The sequence below is a fragment of the Ctenopharyngodon idella genome, chromosome 21, assembly GCF_019924925.1.
Source record: "Ctenopharyngodon idella isolate HZGC_01 chromosome 21, HZGC01, whole genome shotgun sequence".
Taxonomy (NCBI): domain Eukaryota; kingdom Metazoa; phylum Chordata; class Actinopteri; order Cypriniformes; family Xenocyprididae; genus Ctenopharyngodon; species Ctenopharyngodon idella.
Genome location: NC_067240.1, coordinates 7,654,700 through 7,662,738, shown reverse-complemented (window position 1 = coordinate 7,662,738; position 8,039 = coordinate 7,654,700). Strand labels below are relative to the sequence as shown.

Below are 8,039 nucleotides of genomic sequence, written 5' to 3'. Positions count from 1 at the left end.
CAATGCAGAAGAGCTGAAGGCCACTTTCAGAGCAACCTGGGCTCTCATAACACCTGAGCAGTGCCACAGACTGATCGACTCCATGCCACGCCGCATTGCTGCAGTAATTCAGGCAAAAGGAGCCCCAACTAAGTATTGAGTGCTGTACATGCTGATACTTTTCATGTTCATACTTTTCAGTTGGCCAAGATTTCTAAAAATCTTTTCTTTGTATTGGTCTTAAGTAATATTCTAATTTTCTGAGATACTGAATTTGGGATTTTCCTTAATTGTCAGTTATAATCATCAAAATTAAAAGAAATAAACATTTGAAATATATCAGTCTGTGTGTAATAAATGAATATAATATACAAGTTTCACTTTTTGAATGGAATTAGTGAAATAAATCAACTTTTTGATGATATTCTAATTATATGACCAGCACCTGTATATATAATATATATATACATATATATATGTATGTTGTTACTTGGATTTTATTTATTGAAATTATTTATCATAAATTTCAGTGACTAGTAGGTGGATTGCACTGATATAAGTGAGTTATAAAACTCTTTTCACAGAAGACATAATCAAAACGCCACCACATGGAGGAAAAGAAGCCTTCTCGTTTGTATTTTATCGGCAAGAAAGAAGAATCTCATTCAGGCCAAGAGAACGACTGTAACTCTGGATGGAAGAGACATTCTTATTATATATCATCAGAGAACGTTCTATGCAATGGATCTGCAGTGTTACCAGTGAGTAGCATGAAAAGCATCTTTGCTTATTTTTCTGCACTAGAGGAGACCAAAGTAGCACTGTAGCACTGCTGTTGAGCATGTGTGCCAATAATACTAGTGGTAAAAGCCCAGAATCAGAGGTCATTTGCTCAAGTCTGATTATTGTATATGTCTGAATGACCTTTTTTTTTTTTCCCAAACAGATGCTGGCAGTACCTTGGAAACAGGAGATATTGAGGTAAAGCCATTTCTGCTCAAGCAGCTGAATCAATGAGTGATCCATAGATGCACTTGATACGCATTGTTACCTCCCATGTGAACTCTGACCCCGTTTAATGTTTCATGCACAGGAAATCAACAACAAGCTCTGTATTGTGTGCCCAAAGCACAAGTATAAGATCACTCTGGCTGAAGGCGAGGGGTTATACAAGGCCAAAAACCCCATGGAAGCAGTCCCTACCCCGCAGTGGTATTCCAAAGGCATAAAGCAGAGAGTGCACAAAGTGACGGAAGTAGACGAAGACATCTTTGTGACGTTGTCCACTTGCCCCGGGTGGATTGAGTCAGACTTTTATCAGACTGAGAAGGGCAGGGCAGAACTGAGAAAAGCGCAGGAGTCGGAGGATGGAGAAGAAGACGTGAATGCAGATGCAGATGAAGACGTATAGTCTGGAAGCAACAGTGAGACGAGAGCTTCAAAGATCCTAAGGGAACTGCATATATTAAGATTGATGATTTCAGAGTCAGTCTGCTTGAATAAAAATGCAATTTGACATCATGAATCACAATAATATCATACCCTTTTGGTGACAGTGCCAGGCTCTCTGTACATCTCCATATTTCATATTGATGCCAGTATAAATATATATATATACATATATTACATTTATGCATTTGACACGATCCAAAGCCACTGCTTTCAAGGCATACATTTTTATTAGTTCATGCATTTCCTTGGAATGCTCTACTGTTTTAGTTACAGGAATGCAATAATAATAGTAAAAGATGTTCAAAATAATTTTGGAGATGGTTTGATAACTACACTTTTCTCGTATTATGATATCTTTGGGTATAACAGAAGGTTGGAACAGTCTATTTTCAAGCTGTGAGCTCATATTGACATTGATAATGCCATGTTTATTTTAGCAAAAATTCAATTGATTCTTGCACAAATATTTAATTTGGCATTTAATTATTATTTCATGCATGAAATATACTAAAGAGAAACAATGACCATCAACTTCAAGCATAGCAGAAAGTAAATGGCAAAGTGCCAGAAATTAGACAGTCTTGGAATACATCATAATTAATTTTCATATTTTAATAAATAATTCAATTTGTTTGGCTCCTGCATGCCTACATCGTTCATAATTGTGTAATTATGTGAGGGCCATTGCTGGAATGGTTTTATAATACATAGTCTGTATATGTTGTCTAATTGTCTTTCATCTGATAAACTGACACATGAAAATTGCCACATTAGACCCAGCAGAGCACAACTCCCAGACAATAAAACAAACCCCATGTCAGTCACAAATCCATGTCTCTTCTAAAAGAGATCACTGGTTGCCAAGTCTGTGGTTTTTCCATGGATTTGGGCTACTTTTGAACTGTTGCCGCAGGTTGTTTTTTCCCCCCTGTGGGTTAAAAGTTTTGATATATTGCATAACTTATATTTAACTGAAATGCTTGTATTGAAATGTTATATTACTACCAGTGATAAATCTGAGCTAGATGTACTGATGATCAGTGGCTAGATGTTAAGTTTTGTGAAGAAGGGCCACTATTGGGGAGCTTTTGAGCGGTGTTTATGATCACTACGATATAGTGGTTTTCAATTTGCAATACAGTGACTGTAAATTATGTATTTTAGGTGTGGGAATGGCATATTTTGAGTTTTCATATTGGGATATGGTCATTAGGCTACTTTTGGGCTATTTTTATGATTGGCCCTTGGGCTAGTTTTGTTACACAGACCTGGCAACCCTGTCTCCTTACAGGCCTTTATTGAATACTTGATTCTGATTGGCCAGTATATCATGTTCACTTACGCTACTGTTCAAAAGTTTGTGGTTGGTAAGATTTTCTAAAATATTTTTTAAAGAAATCTCTTATGCTTACCAAGGATGCATTTATAGATTAAAAAATAAAACACTAAAAACAGTATTGTGAAATATTATTATACTTTAAAATAACTGTTTTCCTATTTTAATATATTTTAAAATAATTTTAAAGCTGGGTATTCCTTCATAAATCATTCTAATATGCTGATTATGTGCGTAATAAAACATTTTTTAATATTATCAGTGTTGAAAACAATTGTGCTGCTTAATATTTTTGTGGAAAAAGTGATCATTTTTTCAAGATTATTTGACGAATAGAAAGATCAGTATTATTTGAATGTCTTTACTGACACTTTTGATCAATTTAATGCATCCTTGCTGAATTAAAGTAGTATTATTTGTATTTCTTATTCTGACCCAAACTTTTGAATTGTATCTTTATTAATTTGCAGAGTAGCCATGTAATAAGGTCCTCATTGTGATAATGCTATGTAATATTACAAATCTTGCAACAATATCTGGACAATAATACCATAACATTCACTGGTTTAACAAAGGATAAACCATGCAGCAGTGTGCTGAGTAAGTGAAATGTATTAAATGATCCAGAATTATTGATTATGAATCTATTTAGCTGAGAGCAGAAGCTTTAATAAACTCAAATGGTGCCTGTTTAACAAATCCCATTACACTATGAACAAAGAAAGGACAAGAAAACACACTGATAAGTATCTTGACTAACTAGATTGGCAGATATCCATACACTTCTCATTCTGCAGTTATGGACTTATCTAAAAGAAAATTCACAAAGCTTGATGGTACAGTTACTGTAACGTAATATCCTGCTTAAACAGGGCCTGTTGTCCGTTTAATGGCTCTGAATGGACTGTTATTCCCATTCTCAATGAGGAATAATGTGTGTAGCCTGTGTAAGATCAGGAGTTACACTTCCCTGTGGAGTGATTGTGATCTCTGGGCCAAGAATGCACAAGACAGGCACGTGATTGTGCATTGGAGTAGAAATAAGATTCTGCATGGCTGATGACCTATAATAACCCACCCTGCCCTTAGAAACAAATGTTCTCAATGGTACACCAACCAAGCAGCCTTAAATAGCATATACACCTCTCAGCAATGCTTGTAAAAAGAACGTGTTTTATTATTTATTTCAGCCTGTTGACAAACAGAAATCATTTCTTTTAGCTTGTAGAATGGAAAGGACTGTCTGGCATGATAAATCCTCATTAGATAATGAATTTATGGAAGTTTGGAATACTGCACTCTAAAAAATGCTGGGTTAAAACAACCTAAGTTGGGTTAAATATGGACAAACCCAGTGATTGGGTTGTTTTGACCCAGTGGTTGGGTTAAATGTTTGACCAAACCTGCTGGGTAGTTTTATTTAACTCAACTATTGATTAAAAATTACTATATGACTGGCTTAAAATGAACCCAAAATAGGTTGGAAATTAAAGGGTTAGTTCACCCAAAAATGAAAATAATGTCATTTATTACTCACCCTCATGCCGTTCCACACCCGTAAGACCTTCGTAAATCTTCGGAACGCAAATTGAGATATTTTTGTTGAAATCCGATGGCTCCGTGAGGCCTGCATAGGGAGCAATGACATTTCCTCTCTCAAGATCCATAAAGGTACTAAAAACATATTTAAATCAGTTCATGTGAGTACAGTGGTTCAATATTAATATTATTAAGCGACGAGAATATTTTGGTGTGCCAAAAAAAAAAAAAAAAAACGACTTATATACTGACGGCCGATTTCAAAACACTGCTTCAGGAAGCTTCGGAGCATAATGAATCAGAGTGTCGAATCAGCGGTTCGGAGCGGCAAAGTCACGTGATTTCAGCAGTTTGGCGGTTTGACACACGATCCGAATCATGATTCGATACACTGATTTGTAACGCTCCGAAGCTTCCTGAAGCAGTGTTTTGAAATCGGCCATAAATAAGTCGTTATTTTGGTTTTTTGGCGCACCAAAAATATTCTCGTCGCTTTATAATATTAATATTGAGCCACTGTACTTACATGAACTGATTTAAATATGTTTTTAGTACATTAATTGATCTTGAGAGAGGAAATGTCATTGCTGGGCTATGCAGGCCTCACTGAGCAATCGGATTTCAACAAAAATATCTTAATTTGCGTTCCGAAGATTAACGAAGGTCTTACAGGTGTGGAATGGCATGAGGGTGAGTAATAAATTACATTATTTTCATTTTTGGTTGAACTAACCCTTTAATTAAAATATAAAATATTAAACAATTAATGTAAATGTTCATTTCCAACCTATTTTGGGTTCATTTTAAGCGAGCAATATAGAAATTTTTAGACAATAGTTGAGTTGAATAAAACAACCCAGCAGGTTGGAGTCAAACATTTAACCCAACCGCTGGGTCAAAACAATCCATGCTTAACCCAACTTGGGTTATTTTTAACCCAGCATTTTTTAGAGGGTATATTTGAAGCAAGTCCAACTACACTGTAAAAAGTGTTTTTTTTGGTTAATATGTACATTTTCTGAAGAAAATGTGAGTGGCGCTTGCTATGGCAAAACTCGGGCACTTGGCTGAGTTCTACTAGCGTCTTCTGCATGATTGCTAGAGAGCCAACTCCCATGTGTATACAATGTTCTGGTGCTGAGATATGGCTTGTTTATGTTGCTATATGGTTGCTAGGGTGTGGATAGACAGTTGCCAGGGTGATATTTAAAGACTACTTGTCAGTCTGATCTGAGCACATCCCCATGTCTTTATGTTGTTCTGATCCAGAGATGCAGCCCAATTTGATTTACTGCAAGGTTGCTAGGGTGCTCTAAATGGTTGCTAGAACGTGCCTAGACAGTTGCCAGGATGATACCTAAAGCTTACTGACAGTCTGTATCAAAAGAGACCGACCCCATGTCTCTACAATTTTCTGATCCAGAGATATCCTTCACATTCTTTTTCAGTGGAAAGTCTATGGGGTGGTTTCTAGGGTGCTGTAACTGGTTGCTAGGGCATGGCTAGGAAGTTGACCCCATTTATTGGCTGGTTGCTAGGCCGAGTGAAATGAGCCCGCCCCCCAAGTCCCTACGACATTCTGATATGGAGATATGATGTCACAAAGTTCCCTCTGGACGAAAATCGTTAATCTGATCGCTTCACTTCGCAAGCACCACTAATAAAATTTTACAAGAAAATACTATTTAGATTTTTCTATTTCATAATTTCATGTTTATTTCAATTTGTTGCTTGCCGTTTAGGCTAGTTGTTTGTGAAATTACTAGCAATTTCTGAATAAAAATTGTTTCTACACCACGTTTTTTTTTCAGTAGGTCATGAAATAAAAACATCCCTATACTTTTACCCTATAATCAGCAATCTTCCCGCATGTAACGATGATGCAAAGCTTCTCTTTGCGTTCAACGTTGATGGATGTGGGATTATATTAGACCTGTTTGGATAATAAGCTTGTTATGGTAGAATTAAAATGATCCTTTCAGGAGATCAGGACAGCATGACTGATGGAAATAAGGTGGAATGGGAGCTTAGATTCGCTGCGGCTCAGGAGAGATGATGCTATTTTGGTGATCTCAGAGGGGGATCTGAAGGGTGCTGAGGCTTTTTTGATGTCATATTGTGGCATACAAAGCAAATTAATACACAACACTTGGCTAAAAATAGAAGTATCCAATTTACTGAAGTAATGCAGCTTGTTTATGAATAGAGTTGTGTGAGTCTAATGAATAATGGCAAATAATTCCTGGAGATGAAGAGAACAGACAATAAGACAGCTTTTATTCCTTGCAGATTAGGTTATAGGGTCAAATGCTATTTTTAAACAGCGTTTTCAGCGTCAATACGTTGCCTCTAGGAGATCGACTTTGAATTTACTACACCTTTGTTCTACACCAGTGGCTCTAGGGGGCCTCAGTAAATGAAAGATGTTTTAAAAGATGTGGAAAAATCCTCTCATTGCTGCAAACAAAATTGAAAAATTTCACTATTCAGAGGCTGGTTGAGCTGAAATCATATATTATATATATATATATATGATTTCAGCTCAATATATATATATTCCATAATATATATATACAGTCAAACCATAAATTATTCAGACATTTTTTACATTTTTGATATATTTTTACAGAGGGTGTAGGACACTATAGTTCATTTATGTAAGTGAGGATAGCAAAATAAGTAAACTGTTACATATTATACCCAAAAATTCTTCATACAGTGGACTACAGTAAAATTGATAAAATTTGGAACCAAAAATTATTCAGACCCTTTGACCTGACCATGTTTTGCTGAAGTGTTATCTGACATATTAAGATTAATTTTTTCTGACACAGTTTAACTTTGAGATCTTGTCATATTTTATTACCATTTTTTTTTTTACAGTGAATAAACTGTATTAATGAATGAAATGTTCAAGGTGTCTGAATAAATTTTGGTTTGACTGTATATACACTGTAAAAAAGAATTGTTGGTTTAACTTAAAAAAAAGTAAGTTACATTAAAATTTTGAGTTCATTGAAATGAAAAATTTGAGTTAATACAATGAAGGCAGTTGTTGGCGAAGGTGAAGTTGATTTGACGAAAGAAAAAATGTGATAAATCGTTGAAAATATTTTTTACAGTATATATTTATATATATATATATATATATATATACTGTGTGTGTGCGTGTGTGTGTGTATATATATATATATATATACGCACTACCGTTCAAGTTTGGGGTCAATCTTTTTTTGTTTGAACAAAAAATGCTTTTATCAAACAAGGATGCATTAAATTGATCAAAAGTGACAGTAAAAACATTTAAAAACTGACAAAATTATTAAGCTGCACAACTGTTTTCAGCATTAATAATATAAGAAATATTTCTTGAGCAGCAAATCAGCATATTAGAATGATTTCTGGATTTCTGATCTCTGGATCATGTGACACTGAAGACTGGAGTAATGATGCTGAAAATTCAGCTTTACCATCATAGGAATAAATTACATTTTACAATATAGTTAGGCTATTTTAAATTGTAATATTTCACAATATTACTGTATTAAGACTTTTCTTATATTTAGTATATTTATACTGTATATATATATATATATATATAAACCTCCAGCCAAAGTAATGCACAGATATGGAGTCTAATCAATGTTTATTTGTATATTTGTTTATAAATGCCTATTATTACCACTGCAACCTTTCATTAGAGGATCAGTGCCTTGAAAGCCCATAATATAGA

The 8,039-nt window shown here is 34.9% G+C and overlaps 1 long non-coding RNA gene across 1 annotated transcript; it reads left to right on the top strand.

Annotated features, from left to right (window-relative positions):
* The first annotated feature begins 836 nt into the window (after window positions 1-836).
* Window positions 837-1,513, top strand: LOC127503579 (uncharacterized). Its single transcript, XR_007927120.1, has 2 exons — window positions 837-960; window positions 1,073-1,513. It is a non-coding gene; the product is annotated as an uncharacterized LOC127503579 (long non-coding RNA).
* The last annotated feature ends 6,526 nt before the right edge of the window (window positions 1,514-8,039 follow it).